Raw genomic sequence first — 18,652 nt, 5'->3', positions numbered from 1 at the left:
GAAAAGTAACCATTATAAAACTGAGTTATTTCTTGTAAAACGTAGATCACACATGTGACATCTATAGAGGACGCAGCCCACGGCAATGTTTTGGTCCTTAATTAATCAGCATTTTGAATAAATCATTAAAAATTAAACAATTGTCACCACTTGTTACCACCTACTGCTGTAACAAAGTAACCTGCTGAAGGAGTCACTGAAAATCCCCATAACTTAAATATACATATAAAATGACATATACATAGTCAAGTGCATGCTGAATTTATAACTTTAAAGGATACTCTTAAAACCCACATCATGACATGCTTCCCTCGAGACAGAGACCTGGATTAGACTCTCTCTCTTTCTCCAGCCTTTTCTCAGGCCTGTAGGGGGATGTTTTCCTGGGGTAGGTGGAACACAGATGCACAGCAGCTCTTGCTTTGCTGGGAGAGGAGATGGCTGACTACCTTTTGGCTTGGAGGCACCATTAACCAATTTGCTATCCAGATGTCCATCACTGAGCAGTGGCCAGCTTTGTGCCAGTCTGAGCAGTCCAGACACATACATCTGGGCAAGACCATTATATTCACAGTCTCAGACTCAACCCCCACACACAATCTGTTATTTTTTCGCCTGTGAATCCAAAAGCATGCCTCAGTATGACCAAATGTGTGTGTGTGTGTGTGTGTGTGTATAAGTGTCACTTTTAGTGTGAAGCGTGATTTTGTAGTTTCTGTACTTTATACTTTTATGTTTAAGTATAACATACTTCATATAATAGAGGATTTTTCTAGTCAAAGCAAAACATTTTTCACATCATCATATATGTTTATGTGACAGATTTAGATGCAGTCATTGATTCTGATTGGCTGAGTGCTATTCCATAAGCACTCAGGGGCCAGTTACACTACACTTTTCGTTCCCTTGACTTCCATTCATATGCATGCAGAGTCAGCCAACTAAGCCTGTCTCAATCGCAAAATCTTTCCAGGGCACTGAACCTTACTCACTATAAAAACCCACAATGCAAAGCAAAAACCTGGGGGCACTGATGCTCACTTTGTTATATTTTCGCTGGTCCCATTTTCAGAAGTGAACATAATCTAGCTAACTTTTATAATTAAAGGCACAATATCTTTTTTTTTTTTTTGCCGCTAGAGGGCGCATATTCAAAACAAACAAATAACCAAAGGTGTAGCTTGAAGCCTCCATGATAGTGTGTTGAATCCTTGGATTTGTTGTCTTCATCCCCACAGCCGATGCAATCCGACAGGAGTGGGGCAGAAATCATGAGCTAATGTATTAAAGACTTAAGTTAAGTTACTGTAGTATGAAGCAGGGCAGGGAGGAATGTTGTGGAAGCGAAATGAGGACGCTGAAACGATTGCTAATAAAGGACGAGCGTGATACATGGCTTGAAAGCAATGGTCCACAGACGACCGCTTCTGCTTCTTTTGGTCAGCCGTATGGAGGAAAAGCAGCGCTGTTTTATCATACTAGATACATTTGAGTGTGTTGAAAGTTCTGCTATAATGCTACTCTGAGCGTTCATCACCTGTCTAATAAAATGAATAACATATTAAAGTGTCTTTGGGGTTTCCATGTTTTTTACAAAATAAAACCAGAGGATGTATAACTTCATTGGCAGGTGACGCAATGACACGGTCCATTACAATAGTTAAAATGGCTTATTTCTCTAGATTTAAACTTGATTCTTCGAATCATTTGGGATAATGTAAGTACACAAGTCAGCAGAATATATAACACTGTTCTAGTGGTTTTTGGATATTTTAATCAAATAATCTTACCTATTCTGCATTTAGTCTTTTTATGCATTTTATTAGACAGGTGACGAATGTACATGTATGAGTAGCATTATAACAGAACTTTCAACACATGCAAATGTATCTAGTATGATAAAACAGCACTGCTTTACCCCACATACGCATGCCGGAAAATTTGGTAGATTATGACATAATAAAAGCTCCACTGCTTTCAAGTCGTGTGTCGCGCTCGTCTCTCATTAGCAATCACTCCAGCAGCTTTGTTTCGCTTCCACAGCATTCAGCCACACTGCTTCATACTGCAGTGATGTTAATATATTTTTAATACATTAGCTATGAACATGATTTCGATGAGTCCCGTCGGATTGCATCAGCTGTGGGAATAATGAAGACAATAACTCCAGTGATTCCACACTCAATCACGACAGTTCAAACTACGCCTTTGTTTCTTTGTTTGTTTTGAATATGCGACCTCTAGCAGTGAAAATTACATCTTGTGCCTTTAATTTAGGACTGAAATGTTGCATCATTTTTTATATAATGTACTCTAAACAGTACCATTTATTCACCGAAACATCACCACTTTGTTTCACTCAGAGACATACAGTGGTTTCTTTTGCTCTGGCATTGTTTGGAACTATTTCCATTGGCCTACCTGATCTCATGACTAAAACGTACCTTTTTGCAAGATGCGAAATACGTACCAATAAGTACATATCACTGCAGTTTCCAACAGAAATAAACACTAGAGGCAGTAAAACAGTGAGCACTTGTTATTGTTTTCATACACAGTTATGATTACAGCTACAACTACAAGGTAGCTCAGTTTAAGTGTAGTGCAGATGCTACGTTATTTTAAAACGTCACATAGCATTAGAGTCATAGCGCCATTCAATGGACATTTCAAATCAGAACTACGGTGACACGTACAAAACCAACGTGACAAAAAAAAACATACCATGAGTACGTTCAACTGTTCTGGGGAAAATAACTGAACACTCTTTTAGCGCTACCCAGTGGATGTTTCACAACGGATATGTCACGACTTTTACATGGCGGTACGTATTTCACATCTTGCGAAATAGTTCCCACAGGTAAATTTTCGTCATGAGGTCAGATTGCCATTGGCGGAGGAAAAGTAAATGGCAAAGTGGCTTTCATGGCTTTTTTAAAACACAAAAAGTGAAAATACATAAACTTACCTAGTTAATTGGTTTGTTATAAATAGATTTGCATAGAAATACATCGCATAAACAGAAGCAAAGATGAACAATTTTCCTATTATCATTCAGTCCCACGGTCAACCTGATTGATGATACCTGTACGAACAGTGTGTATATGTACCACAACCACAACCTCTGCCAGTGCGAACATTTGCCTTGTGGCACCAATTCCCAGGAATGCCTAACCTGTGCCAGCTGTTGGAGACAAGCTACCTGTGCCAATGGTGGCGGGAGCTGCCCACCACATCATCTGTTCCAGCGTTTCCATCTGTAGCATTTGTACCGATCCTCCTCTCTCTGCATCTGGACCCTCCAAAGAAAGCTTTCCAATAGTGCTGGCCTTGACTATGGCTGCCAACCAGGCCAGATGTTCGAGCTGTAAGCCCCGGGCTAAATCAATGTAGCTCTCCGCTCATTATTCCAGGCCTGATGAATTGCAAGTGGCTGTTTTTTCAGCTCACTCTACAACAAACCATCCATCAGAGAGAGCGAGATGTGAGGAGATGCAGTGGTGGGCTTGTCTAAGGAGGGGCTTGCAGATGTGTCTTTCAAGACATTTGGCAGATTACAGGAAAGCTTTTAGAAAAGTTAGCCTTCTTATAGTGTCCTAAAACTGTAGTTGACAAGGATGTCTATTTTTGGTCTAGAATATGATATAAATGACATGAAAAATATAGCTTGGTTTAAAAATAGTATTTTCAGGGGAATCGTGGTAAGTGTTAAATATGTCTTCAGTTTGAGTTGCACTGCACATGTATCAGTGAGTACGTTTACATGGACAACAATATTCCCATTTTAACGCGATTAGGACAATCTGATTAAGAAGCATAATGTTAGTAAACACAAATCGAATTAAGACAGGTGGAGTATTCCTATTTTAGTCGCATTATGGAAGACATGTACACACCTTAATCACACTATTCCCCTTGTGTTGGACTTTTCGCCACATTTTGCGTCAGGATACACACTAATGCTGCGTTCCAGGCAGGATTTTGAGCTCGTAAATCACGTCTTCAAACCACGACTCAGGACTTTGTAGCGTTCCAGGCAAGTCACGCCAAGCATTATTTTTATATTATTAATAATTTGATTGCAACGTTATATTGTCCTAAACTCTATTTTTCCACCGTGTGCCACTTGCATAAACACTGCACTCCTAGAGGCTGATATTGTTGTTTCGCGGGCTAAGTCAAGTCAGAACTCGGAACTGGGAGTACGTCGATCTAGTACGATCTCACGGGTGGGAATTCACGGGTTTGACTGTCTTTCCAGTGCACTTTCATGGGTAGAAGTTTGGAAAAAACGGGTTGACTGGAACGCGGCATAACGCTCTCAGTTGGTCGCACGTGCATATATGCTTTGGTTTCATTTTTATTTATTTTTTTGCTAGAACATGGGATTAATCAATGCTCATTACTGATCAATGGTTTGTCTGTTATCATAATTTATAGTTTTATGGAAACGTATTTAACATTCAGCTCGTTCTTTTTCATTAGTATTATTTGTGATTTTAATTTTGTGAACGGGATTTCCGCTTTTGGAATGCCTTAGGATGCTTTTCACTTTTACTTTCGAATTCATGATCTTGGTTTTGCTTACATATATAGGCTACACCTATCAATTTTAAGATTAAAACAAATTCTTAAAAGATGAATTTGTTATTTTTAATTAAACAGCATAACAACAATAAAATAAAGCTAGCTTATATAGCATTTATTAACAAAAACTAATAAGACGAGGCATGGACTCCATCACATGCTGTTATATGCCGACTAAACAATTTATTACATGGCGCGCAAACACTGAGCAATCAAACTAATTAATAAAATAAAAATAAAAGAAAGCCTCCAAAGTGTAATGTGAGGTAAATGGCAAAGATAATAGGGTTTTCAAAATGAAAACAAAAAAAGTAAAACTAAACTGGCTTTCAGTGACTGTGCTTGCGTGTTTTTTTTTTTTTTTCCTATAAACTGACTGGCTCTGAAACGCTCACTGTATGGAGCAGACACTTTGGAGCAGCGCAGCAGCTCGCACAAATGCGACCACGGCAAATTTTAACTCGCACATTATAAAAAATGTGTTGCATATGTCAAGAGCCACTTCAAGCTTTTGTAAAATTAAAACCGAAACATCCAAACGTCTATAATGAAGATGAACTGATAGCGTCGTGTGTGGACGTAATGATGTGAGTCGATGTGATTAATCGATCTATGTACTATAACATGTAAAACGGGAACATGAAAGGAATATTCCAACAGCAACTCATGTAAACAGCTTAATCATATTATTGTTTTATTCAGAATAAGGTCATTAATTAGATGAGCTCTGGACTGAACAACTTCTATAGCGGTAATAAATAGACGTTTCTTACTTAAATGCTGCTTTTAAATGCTCTAGCATGAAGATGAACATGGTTGATTGCATGCGGTTTACTCAGGGTGGGGTCTCTGCTAATACGACAATGTTCTTCAACCGTCGTGGGTGGGGCTTGTAAAATGTGACATCACATTTTACGTATTCTGTGAACGGCTTGTTCTGAGATACTGCTTATGATTTATGGGGATTAAAAAAAAAGGAGTAGGTGGATTTTTATCATTATAGGGTGGTTGTGTACACACACTGCCAACACATTTATGTTCAAACAAAAGTGATTTTTGCAGTAAATTTCAATGCTCAGCTACGCACTGTGACTGGTTATGCAGGTCTCATTAAAATAAAAAGTATTGTGAGGTGCATTAAAGAGTTAAAGATCTTGTAGAAACTGTAATGCTAATTTGCTCATGTTTTCTCTCTGACAAATGCATTTCTGGAACATTTGCAACAACCACACTGCTAAAAAATATTTTAGCATTTCGTTATACTGTGACAAAGCATTAAAAAAAACTGTGATCAACTTCCTGTGTGAAAATGCACTTGGTAACTCACCAAGATTCGCCTGAAGAATCTTCGCAGAGAAGATTCTCTGCATCCTGGGAGGTTCCACCGCGATTATGCCTGTACCTTGAAGATGAGCCAAAGCAAACATTCTTCAGGACGTGAAGAAAAGAAAAGAGGGAAGCTATGTCATCCAGTTGTTGTTATGCAAATACAGTCTGTGCTTCCAGATGTGTGTTTTTCAGCCCCTTTGTCCCCTGTGAAGGCGTGTTGAGCCCTCAGGGAAAAATAAAAACCAACTGCGCTAAACTTAGTTGAGTCCAGCTGTTCCCAGTTGTGCTCATCCCCTGGAAGAGCATACCACAATGACTGAAAACAAATTTAGTTTGACAAACAGTCCATGCAAGGGAGATAGAAATTACATCATTATTTAAAAATGTCTTGTAAAATCTGACACAGACTTTTTTGAAGTACTGTGCTGTACTAAAATTGAAACAGTCTGCAGTTTAATTTTGCAAAGTAGGCCTACATTGACTTTAATATATAAATTGTAAAGAACATCAGGTTCAGATGTCAATGGCTTTAGTACCTTTAAAGGGGTGATGACATGAGAAACCAAATATGTCTTGATCTTTTGACATAGAAGTGTTTGATTAATACATCCTGCAAGTTTCATAACGTAAAATGTTCTCATTATCAATAAACAAAGCATTTATGTAATAACCCTCAGAAAATGGCTTGTTTGACGTCACCCTGGTGCAGTTGTTTGCATAAACACTGTTTCCAGAGAAAGACATTGACAAATAGTCATCTTCTCACCATAAGCCTGCCCACTGGCGTTCAGTAGCTTAACAGCTGAACATGATTACGCTAAATGCAAGTGTTACGTCAAAAACAATCACTGCCGCTATCTTTTCTGCACTGGATACAGATGTGCATTCACTTTCTGACACAGTCCACACGCTTGAGTCTGTCATTGATAGGACAAATTGAGTGAAAGAACGTTCACTTTGAAGCGTTTGGTTTAAACAGCTCTTTCACATCTTTGTACAGATATCAGAAGGATCCCAGAAGTGGATAGTTTATTTTAATGGCATTCCGGATTGTGTCAGATGATTGTTCTGAGTATTTTGTTTTTGTAGATGATGCAGAGTGTGGAGAGTTCATAAAGAAACATTTGTTGAAAGATAAAATGGCACTAGATCTGACTGCAGCTGCATCACAAATGGTAAGTAAATGGTTTCATAATGCTTTGTCTGGAAATTACCATTTTATTTTGATCATGTTGTCACTCAATAACAAGGGGGTTTTGATACTGTTTCTTATGCAATGACGTTAGCCAATCATAACAGTGGATGATTACTGACAAGCCTTTAAGGACACGTCCCTTAAAACAGGCTGTTTTAGAGAAAGGATCAGAATGAGGGTTGAAAATAATTTTCACAAATGTATTTTTTTGAGCAAAAAAAACTTTATTAACATTAAGTAAACCTCATACGACATTAAAATAATAATAAAAAAAAAACCATGTCATGACCCCTTTAAGAAAAAATTTGAAATGCAATAACAAAGAAATGCAATTCCATTGCCAAATTATGAAAGATTTTAATTAGTGCAGAAAATCGTATGAAAATGCTGTATGCCAGGGGTGCTCAACCCTGTACCTGGAGATCTACCTACCTGCAGACTTTTTTTCCAGCCCTGCTCCAACACAGCTGTCTGTAATTATCAAGGGCTACCTAAAAGATTAATTAGCTGGTTCAGGTGTGTTTGATTAGGGTTGGAGCTGAACTTTGTAGGATAGTAGATCTCCAGGAATAGGGTTGGGCACCCCTGCTGTATGCTGTAAAACAATACAATTATTTTAAAGGGATAATTCACTCAAAATGAAAATTTGCAATAAATGAATAACTTACTCACTGTCATGCTGTTACGGTTATGTGCTGGATAGACGAGACACGAATTAAACAAACAAAGTCTTTATATAAAATCCAAGGAGCAGACTGATCAGGAACATGAAAACTTTCCACACACGTAGCGATAACATAAAGCAAAGACCGACATTAAACTGAACTCAAAGACAGACTTATAAAGGGAAACTAATGATTACAGACAGGTGAAACAGATGACGGTGATGAGGGCAAAACCATTAAACACTGATCGACAGGGGGAGACAATAGGAAAAACCAAGTGCATGAACAGACATAACTATGACACATGCCATCAAATATGTTTCGGAACAGACAAATTTAGCATTACATCACTTGCTCACAAATGGATCCTCTGTAGTGAATGGGTGCCGTCAGGATGAGAGTCCAAACAGCTGATAAAAACATCACAATATCCTCAAGTAATCCATACAACTCCAGTCCATCATTTAACATCTCGTGAAACAAAAATCTGCGTGTTTGTAATAAACAAATCCACCATTAAAGTGTTTAACTATCGATTCTGGCCTCCAGTGAATCATTGTTATCAGATGTTTGCACTCTCATTCTGACGGCACCCATTCACTGCAGAGGATCCATTGGTGATCAAGTGATAGAATGCAAAATTTCTCTCTTAGATGTGTTCTGATGAAGAAACATACTCATTTACATTTTCAGCAAATTATTAACTTTTTTATTACACTACTAGCATTAACCAAAGACCTTATAAATCAAAACCCGCTATGCTAAAAGCAAAATTCCCATGGCTTAAACATGCTAATTCTCTTCTGGGTTTTAGAACTACAAAGTGCTCTCAGAGGGGTTAAAATATAGTTTTTCTCACTCAGATATGACCTTGACATATGGCTTGGCTGCCAGTCTGAGAGCCTTGGCTGTGAGGCGGTGAGGTTGGATGGCACCCTATGGTACCCCAGCATGCATCTGGAAAAGTAGGATGTGCAGGGGGTGTGGCATGGATGTAGTGTGTGGCACCTAGGGGTGTTTGGGGCACCGCTGGCATCATGACTATCTATCAAGCCCAGATGTCACACCCAAGTAACAGCTGCACTGGCTGGGGGCAGTGAGAGACTGTCTTCCTCATCCAGCGGACCTGCCAGAGGCCACCGCATCCAACACAGAGCACAGCAGAGAGTCTTCAGAAGTGCCACTGCTTAACAAAATATATGGAGTTAAAGCTCTGTTAGAGAAATAAAAGGAATTATTGAGTCTGTCTAGCTCAGCTCTGTCACACACAGAACACTGGCTCACATACAAAACCTGGGGTGAACTTGACACGCTGTATTGTAGTATATTCTCAGTTTGACCTACGTTTTAAATGAATATTCATGTTCACACTCACACCTGGGCTCTCCATCCTGCCAAACAACACAGGTCATAAGCATTCTTTGACATGTAGGCCAACAGCAGTCAGTTAAAATGGGCAATATGTGAATATAAGAATAACAGTTAAGAACATATTAAAATAAACAGAACTTTTAAAATCCACTAAAGCTGTGACATTGTACATTCATCTGTCAAGCCCACACATGTCCCATATGGCTCCACCTGACCAGTGGAAGATGGGGATTTAATATGAAATCCTCTTTTCTCACATACACAGATACATATTTGCATTCCCTCCGGGTTCAAACGGGCAGCACAGACGCTCAACCCTTCCCCCGTCCTGAGGGATAAGACTGAGGTAAAAGACCTGCGACAGCACTTTTACCTTACCTAATCGCTCCCCTTTCCCCAGACCCTTTCAGTCCCCACCTCACACTGACCCTTCCCAATGGACAAGAGGGCAGTTTGCCAGCTGAACCCTGAGAAGGTTTTAGGACGACCGAGAAGCTCAGGAGATTTATCCATAGACGCTTTCATGTGTGTCCACGTCAGTGGTCGCTGGAGCTCCTCGTATGTGGCCCTGGATGGAGAGAGGGACAGCTGTAGGCAGAGAGGACACATGAGATCAGGCAGAGCAGCTGTAGCCACAGTCAAAGGTGTGCAGGACAGCTTTATCTGTTTCAGATGGGGAAACATACGGCCAGAATTGCCAATTCTGGTTCACCTAACAGCATTCAAGTGTCTAATGTGGTCCCAAATTGATAGAGAACAAGAAAAGCAGGATCCACCTACATTAAAGTGTTGACCTACAATGTGTTCTCTATCTATCTATCTATCTATCTATCTATCTATCTATCTATCTATCTATCTATCTATCTATCTATCTATCTATCTATCTATCTATCTATCTATCTATCTATCTATCTATCTATCTATCTATCTATCTATCTATCTATCTATCTATCTATCTATCTATCTATCCAAAAAATTAATGATTTAATATTGCACTCACCTTACAAGTTTTTCACCTAGTTTCCTGGTATAGCAGACTTTTTCAAGCAAACCCATATGTATGCAGCATCCCAAGTGTAGTGTGAAAACTGTGGTCTCTCTCTGTAGGCATGGACAGCTGATGGAAGGACGGGGGTCGTCTGCCAGGCCTGCTTTCCTGTGGGTTTAAACAGGCCATTCCCCACCTGTGTCACAGCACAGGACTGTGGCCTTACCTCTGCTGTACCTCCCTCCGCCATCTGGAACAGTCACTGTGGGCAGGGGGCCGAACTGAGGCCACAGCATTGGACCAATGAGTCACAAAACAGCTTTATACAGAAATCCGGTGCACTTTGTCCAGTGGGATCAAGAAATAGTCCATTTCAGTGATGCCCAGGTGATACCTGGCCAAACACTGAGGTCCACAGCAGCTGTGGTTAACATGCTATGCTTTGAAAAGTACAGAGGTCTGATGTGAGAATTGCCCTGGGCCCTTATGTACTTAATGAAGAGGAAAGGAAATGAGACAGAAAAAACAGTGCCCTCTGTCACTATTTCCTAATGTAAACTATGGATTATGCTTGGATTATATACTTTTTTTGTATTGCGTCTATTCATTTAAACAGTGCAAAGTTACACATCAGTATATGTGTGATATTGATTGCAAAAGATTGGACAGGATTCACATTTATGAATTTACTGTTGGTCTTTCAACAAATTACAGCAAACGTAATTGCGCTACATAAAAATAAATAGATAAGATTATTTTATAGCACTAGATAAAATAGATATATTTTACAACAAGGGGGGAAAAGTACAAAATTAGAAAGGTAAAGATGGGACAAATAAGATAAATCCCTTTAAGCAGACCATGCAGCACTGTTTGGGGAATTACAGTGTAGTCTTTTTACACCTCCTGATGTTCCGGGATGTTAGACCAAAGATTCTCATCCGTATCTTTTTCTGCAGTGCAGTCCACTGCAGAAAGAATCGAATGCTTCATTGCTTCCCTTTCTGAGAAATATTCATCAATTCAGGACACATTTACATGAAAAGTCTAATAGAAATTGTTTTGAAAATATGAGTTACAAATTATGACAACTCATTCAATAAGTTTTGCATTTTGGTGTTGTGCTGTCATTTAGTGTTATTACAGATTGTCACTTTAATATCACTAAGCTTTCTTTGACAAACTGAAAGAGGAATAAATAAATACAATTCTAAAATAGAAACTTGCCCTTGCAGCAATATATCTATTTTTTTAATCTGCTGTTGTCGTGTTGCAGTTCCAACTCTGACCACTCAAATGTTTGGCGCAGTTTCCCCAAGAGCACAGTGGGAAATATTTTGTGGAACAGGGACATTTGTTGCTAGAAAGTCCAGACACATGCAGCTGTGATGTAATCAGATTTTAGCACTACATATTTCAGCATAATAATAAAAGACAGTTCAGAGTTATGAAATAGTTATTGAAATAACACACATAATTTTCCTTGGTATCAGATTTATGGCTAAAAACTATCACAGAACACAGCAACATATAAAGCTTACCTGGAATTTCAATACAACTTATAGCCAGCTGGCCAGGTCCACGTACTTGTGGGCTTATTTAACCAAGCACCATCAAAATCACACATTGCATTATATATAGTGTATTGTTTTTTGCTTTGTTTTGTTTTAATTGATTTAGACTGATTGCTTAATAGGCTAAACCATTAATCATGTTTACACTTAATTGTTCTGATTTAGGCCCAACCGTGTTGTTTTAGTATTATTTTTAGAATATTTATAGTATTTATTAATATTTTTAATCAAATTCATTTTTATTTTTTATGTTCTTTTTAAATATAAAAAAAAATGAATTTATATATTTTTTAGTTTTAGGTTTAGTCATTGCGGTAAGTTTATTAGTGTATTATAATTGTTGCAAGGCAACATTTCCAATTTTTATACATTTATTCACTCCCAGTCAAAAGTTTACAAACAGTAAGCCTGCATTTTTTTGATTCAAAGTACAGAAAAAACAGTATATTTTGAAATATTTTTACTATTTGAAATAACTTTTCTATTTGAATATATTTTAAAATGTAATTTCTTCCTGTGATTTCAAAGCTGAATTTTTAGCATCATTACTCCAGTCACATGATCCTTCAGAAATCATTGTAATATTCTGATTTGCTGCTCAGAAAATATTTATTATTATTATTATTACATTGAAAACAGCTTTGTATATTTTTTTTAGGTTTCTTTGATGAATAGAAAGTTCAGAAGAACAGCATTTATCTGAAATAGAAATCTTTTGTAACATTATAAATGTTGTTATCATCACTTTTGATCAATTTAAAGCATCCTTGCTAAATAAAAGTATTAATTAATATTATAATTAATACTTTACAAAAAATTATACTGACTCCAAGCTGTTGAACGTTATAGTGTAAAGGCTTTTTATTTCAGACAAACGCTGATCTTTGGATCTTTCTATTCATCAAAGAATCCTGAAAATTTTTTACTCGTGTACTGATTTAAATATTGATAATAATAATAATAATAATGATAATAAATGTTTATTGAACTGTAAACCAGCATATTAAATAATTTCTAAAGGATCGTGTGACACTAAAGACTGGAGTAATGATACTGAAAATTTTGCTTTGATCACAAGAATAAAGTTTTAAAATATATTAAAATAGAAAACAGCTATTTTAAATAGTAAAAATATTTCAGAATTTTACTGTTTTTGCTGTATTTAGGATCAAATAAATACAGCCTTGGTGAGCAGAAGAGACTTATTAAAAAAATCTTACTGTTTAAAAACCTTTGACTGGTAGTGTATATATTTCAGCTATAGAAACTATTTTTAATAGTAGCTAAAAAACACTGATTCTGTGATATATAATCTTCGCATTACATATTAGAGCTAACTAGAAATGTACAATGTATGTACACTAAAAAAGTCCATTATTTCGTTAAGAATCTGACTGACTGTTTTATTTTCCACGCCTTTTCCCAGACAAATTCCTGATACTGTAGGTTTCCCCAGACCGTGGGAATCCTGTTAATTCCAAGAGAATTCCCCTCCATGCAGAGCGCCACAGCAGAGGCGCATCTCTTGCAAACACAGCGGCTCTCGCGAGATTTCCCCGCGCCGCGCAGCACAAGCAGGAGCGTCTATGGAGCAGTGAGGGCAGGCGGGAGACGGAGCAACCGAACCTGGCGCGGACTGTAGCAGGAGACGCGGGGTGAGTGAGGGTAACCTGCCTATGACGTCGCTGTGCTGTGTCTGAGCGGCGGTTCCCGGGGTAAGGAACTACCGCAGCCTTTTCCATCATACAACCCCTCCTTTCGAGACAACACTCTAGTAGTAACCACTTGAGTCTGTGCTCTCTCTGTAGGCGTGCTTCTCCGATTATCCCGTCCATCCATGCTCCATTCGAGCCTGTAAGGAGGACGCGCACTTACTCAGGGAGGCGAGGGAAGCCCATTGGTCTCCCTACCGACACCAGCGCCAGGTAAAAAAACCGCTATATGACTGTAATACCAATGTTAAATGTCCCATTTGACGGAGCGCGTTTCTGGCTGTGACGCAGCTTCGGTTCATTTCAGCCTGCGATCATTCAGCGCATATAAACAGTTGATGCTGCGGCGTGGAGGCTGCGAAGCAGGGGAATGAGCTCTGCTCATGGCCTAGCGTCTTTTTCGCATAATTCCCACTTTTAGCTCCCGAGACAGCCCCACCTTCATTTGCAAATTCATTTTAGTAATGCAAACGCTTCGACAATACATGATCTCTGTTTTGAGTAACGATTGGTGCAGGAAAAGTACTGTTATTCCCTTTAGGCAGCTTATTCATTGCATTTGAGGTAACAGATTCTCACCTGACAGATCAAGCCAATGACAGTCGGCCAGCAGGTTGTATCTTGGGTAGCAGGTGTTACACGAACTTCCACGAAGTGGAAATCCAATTTCCCGCATTGGCTTTAATGTTGATGTTTGTAGGTGTCACGCCCTCTTGTTTACATTACATTGACACCTCCCTCAGACTCTAGCATGTCTGTGAAGGACCATCTGCATGTGGGACTGTGAGCCTGCCTAATATGAGGGTCAATGACAAATCAGGATGTCTGGGATGTTAATAAGAGGGGTCTGTTTTAAAATTGACCCTATCTATTATCAATCCATAATATTGATCTTGTTGTGAACAGGTCATCCATGCATATGTTTAATTTGTATTTTTTTTAACCCTGTAATGTTTAATCAGATTGTCATAACTGGATTTTCCAAATGTCAGACTTTCTCTGGTGAGGTCTGCAGGACATCTCCAAACTTTTAGTCCAGTTCAAACCTGTTCCTGCAGGCTAATGTTCATTTTTCTCCACTTTTGAGTTCTCGAAATCCACTAAACATCTGGTGGATAGAACCAAGTCCCCTACAGTAAATATTTTCTCTTTTGATAATACGTTACACTCGGATGTCTTGGAAATTAAATCTTTGTATTCATGTTGGTTAGAAAACATTTATACAAAATGTTTATTGAATAAAAATGTCAAGTGGTGTACTGGGATTCTTTCATTGCATCTTAAATACATGAATGAGCATTCATTACTTTTCAAAAGTAATATATTCTATTTGAATATATTTTAAAATGTAATTTATTCCTGTGATTTCAAAGCTGAATTTTTAGCATCATTACTCCAGTCACATGATCCTTCAGAAATCATTCTAATATTCTGATTTGTTGCACAAAAACATTTATTATTATTATTATTATTATATTGAAAACACAACAGCTGAGTAGAATTTTGCCAAGTTTCTTTGATAAATAGAAAGTTCAGAAGAACAGAATATATCTGAAATAGAAATCTTTTGTAACATTATAAATGTTATTATCATCACTTTTGATGATAAAGACACTTATCGTCACATCTGATGGATAGAACCAGAGCCCCTACTATAAATATTTTCTCTTTTGATTATATGTTACACTCGGATGTCTTAGAAATTGAGTCTTTGTATTCATGTTGGTTAAAAAATGTGTTTACAAAATGTTTTAATGATTAAAAATGTCAAGTGCTGCACTAGGATTCTTTCATTGCATCTTAAATACATGAGTGAGCATTCACTATTTTTCAAAAGTTTTCTAACATTTTTTTTCAAGGTAAAAAATATTTTTACTAGTCATGCCACACGTTTTTATTGAAATATTATTAATGTTTTTATTAACAAAATTGTCTGTTTTTTAAAAAGATAATACCAAACATATTATGCCAACATGTCAAGAATTTCTGACTTTTTTCTTTTTTCACAGATAGTTACAATTCATCATATTTAAGTCATTTTATTTGTATGAATAGCATTTTTCATGTATTTTTAAAAAGCTTAGTAGATCTGGATCTTACACAAGAGCATTTTTGTCATTGACCTAGGATCATATGTGTGTGTATCAATGTAATGATGACAAAATGCATTCTTTGCTGTTGAATAGTAGCTTATTTGTAATAAATGAGCTATTGTGTAGAAATATGGTACAATACCTGCTTTCAGCAAGTAAAATAGCTAAGAAAATCATATGAATCTATGTATGCATAACTTCAACCTGCTTGACCTTCAGTGAGTCTAATTTACAGATTATTTCAGGGTCATTTAATCAAATTTACCTACTAAGAGAACTTGTCTTTTATTGATGGTTTTGTGCCTAACCAGTCTGTCTCAGTTATAACTTTGTGGTTAATAGCTTTTTTTCACATCAATAGTGTCAGTTGGCCTTATTGATCTTATTATTTGGCTGTATATCAGTGATCTGAAATGTTCAGGAAGCGGCAGAAAAGATGACATCTCTTTAGGTGCAAGTTGAGATGAAATTACTGGTAACAAACAAAGCTTGGCAGCAATGTTTCCAGATTCTTCAGACACCCTGAAAAGAGCTGTTTTAAATTAGCACTTCACTCAAATTGACTTAAAAAATGAACAAATGTGCTGTTTAAACACTGGCGCATATCGCACATCTGCTGGTTGTTTTTATTTTTCACTTTTATATCACACATTTCTTGGAATTTAGAAGTGTTTTGTTATACATTCTTGGGTGTGTATTCAACAACCTGTAACATCTGACTGATTGAAATTCAGTTATAACTGATTTTGGCAGTTGTTCAATTCATATTTCTTCACTTTAAACAGAAGTATAACTATAAATTACTTTAGAATTTAATTCTGAACATATAATTAAGTTTGCTTTGCATGAAAAACCCAAAAGCATTGCTTGTTGCGCCACATAACATTTTCATCTATAGATGTGCTTTACTGAATTTTTTAACATCCTGCGAGCCTTATTAATGTAAGAATTATTTTTAAGAAAGTCTTTAAGTAGATTTATATAAAACAAGCGCAAAAGACATTATTAAATTGACCTCACATTAAGTGCTCTCCAGCTCTGTGGAGAGAAAGAGTAAGAGCACTCCTGAATAATGACTGCAGCAGATTAGCAACGGTCCTCAGAGTCCTCAGACATCCACATCCGCCTGTATTCATTCACAAATTTCTCATTTCCTCTTCTCAGGTTTTAGATAGACCACAGTGTCTTCTCGGTTTCTGTTACAGTGTTTGCGGCTGCAGCGTTGGTGGCTGACTGCAGAGAAATTGTTTATTATTCACGCCTCTCTCTGCAACATACAACTCTTACATACTAACAAAACCTCACGAAGATGCTGAAGCTATCGGTTACATTAAACAAATGCGATTTGCCTTTTGAATCCATAAGAGCAGTTCTCTTGAATGGGGTGGTGGCATGTCCCATATTGTATTAAATACAGTTAAGTCTGAAGAATCCACAAAATGTTAATTATTTTACCAAAATGAGAAGGATTATACAAAATGCATGTTATTTTTTATTTAGTACTGACCTGTATAAGATATGTCACATAAAAGATGTCTAACAGAAAATAATAGTTGAATTTGTAAAAAATAACCCCGCTCAAAAGTTCACATACACTTGATTCTTAATACTGTGTTGTTACCTGAATGATCCACAGCTGTTTTTTTTGTTTGTTTGTTTAGTGCTAGTTGTTCATGAGTCCCTTGTTTGTCCTTAACAGTTAAACTCCCTGCTGTTCTTCAGAAAAATCATTCAGGTCCCACAAGTTCTTTGGTTTTTCCTTTAAAGCAATGACTGTATGTTTTTAGATCCATCTTTTCACACTGAGAACAACTGAGAGACTCGTATGCACCTATTACAGAAGGTTCAAATGCTCACTGATGCTTCAGAAGGAAACACAATGCATTAAGAGCCGGGGAGGTGAAAACATTTTGAACAGAATTAAGAGTTTTTCTTGTTTTGCCTAAATATCATTTTTTTTTTTTTTTAGTACTGAACTTCAGAAGCTACAGAAGATACTAACATGTTGCCCAGAGGACAAAATAATATAAATTTATACTGATCTATAAATTCTTAGTTTCTTTCTGAAGCATCAGTGAGCGTTTGAGTATATGTGAGTCCCTCAGTTGTCCTTAGTGTGAAAAGATGGTTCTCAAAATCATACAGTCATTGTTTGAAAGGGTTCAAATACTTTTGACTTCAACTGTACATATTCAGATTAGGATACTCATAACTATGTCATGTTTTGAATAACTGTGTAGCACATTGCTTTACATGTGAGCGTGTTTTTAATTATTTGTTTTGGTGCATCACAGTTTTGTTTGCATGGTAAAATGCTCATAGAGCAAACCAAAAACCACAAATTTCGCTCTTTGCAACCAAAAGAAGATTCATGAAAAACAATATTGGAAGGGCTTTGTAAACAACTTATTCTGAATGAGTCTTGTTGTAGGGGACTTGTGATGGGAGCTCACGGATTTCCTGTGCTTCAGGGTAACATTAGCACCGATTAGTGAAATTGAAAGTGTTGCTTGGAAAGGGCTGGATTTCACCTTCAGCGATTCTTCTCTGATTACTTGACGAGAAAATATCCATCAGTTGTAAACACTTTCAGGGGACGTTAGAAACTTTGGATGGTGTCAGTTTGTGTTTGCAGTGGATATCTATCTTATCACAGGAATAATTTAAAGGTACAGTGCCTGGAGTTCTCTTGCACCTTTTCATAATATCACAAGTCGCAGTTTGAGTCTCTTATGTTCACCAAGGCTGCATTTATTTAATCACAAATACAGTAAAAACAATATTGTGAAATATTACTATTTAAAAAAATAAGCAGTAAACATAAACAGTCACATTGTCCTTTTTCTAACAATTCAGAATGATACTACCATATTGCGACAATACAGTACCTTTGAGATTAGTTCAATATAAATGTATGTACGTTCTGCATTGTAGGCTTGTGGCGGATGTTTAGATATTGCTCCGTGGCGCGCTGAGAATGATTGATGCTGCGTGTCTGTGTTGTCTGGGCTCACCAGGAGAGCCCCTCCTTCCCAGGCCTGCTCAGGAATTAAATGATTATCTCAAGGGTGCTCCCCTCATTTGTATGGAAAAATTGTATTTGGTGTGCCAGCTTCAGGACATCCCCAGATAGTGCTG

The 18,652-nt window shown here is 37.4% G+C and overlaps 1 protein-coding gene across 1 annotated transcript in view; it reads left to right on the top strand.

Moving 5' to 3' along the window:
* Positions 1-13,315: 13,315 nt before the first annotated feature.
* akt3a (v-akt murine thymoma viral oncogene homolog 3a) overlaps positions 13,316-18,652 on the top strand; it is a 124,926-nt gene continuing 119,589 nt past the window's right edge. The window contains exons 1-2 of the mRNA XM_073834085.1: positions 13,316-13,424; positions 13,518-13,634. The gene's annotated coding sequence lies outside the window, so the exon portion shown is untranslated. The remainder of the gene's footprint in view (positions 13,425-13,517; positions 13,635-18,652) is intronic.

Source organism: Garra rufa, chromosome 2, assembly GCF_049309525.1.
Source record: "Garra rufa chromosome 2, GarRuf1.0, whole genome shotgun sequence".
In the NCBI taxonomy this organism is placed as follows: Eukaryota; Metazoa; Chordata; class Actinopteri; order Cypriniformes; family Cyprinidae; genus Garra; species Garra rufa.
Note: the sequence above shows the minus strand (reverse complement) of the source record. Positions and strands in the feature narration are given on the sequence as shown.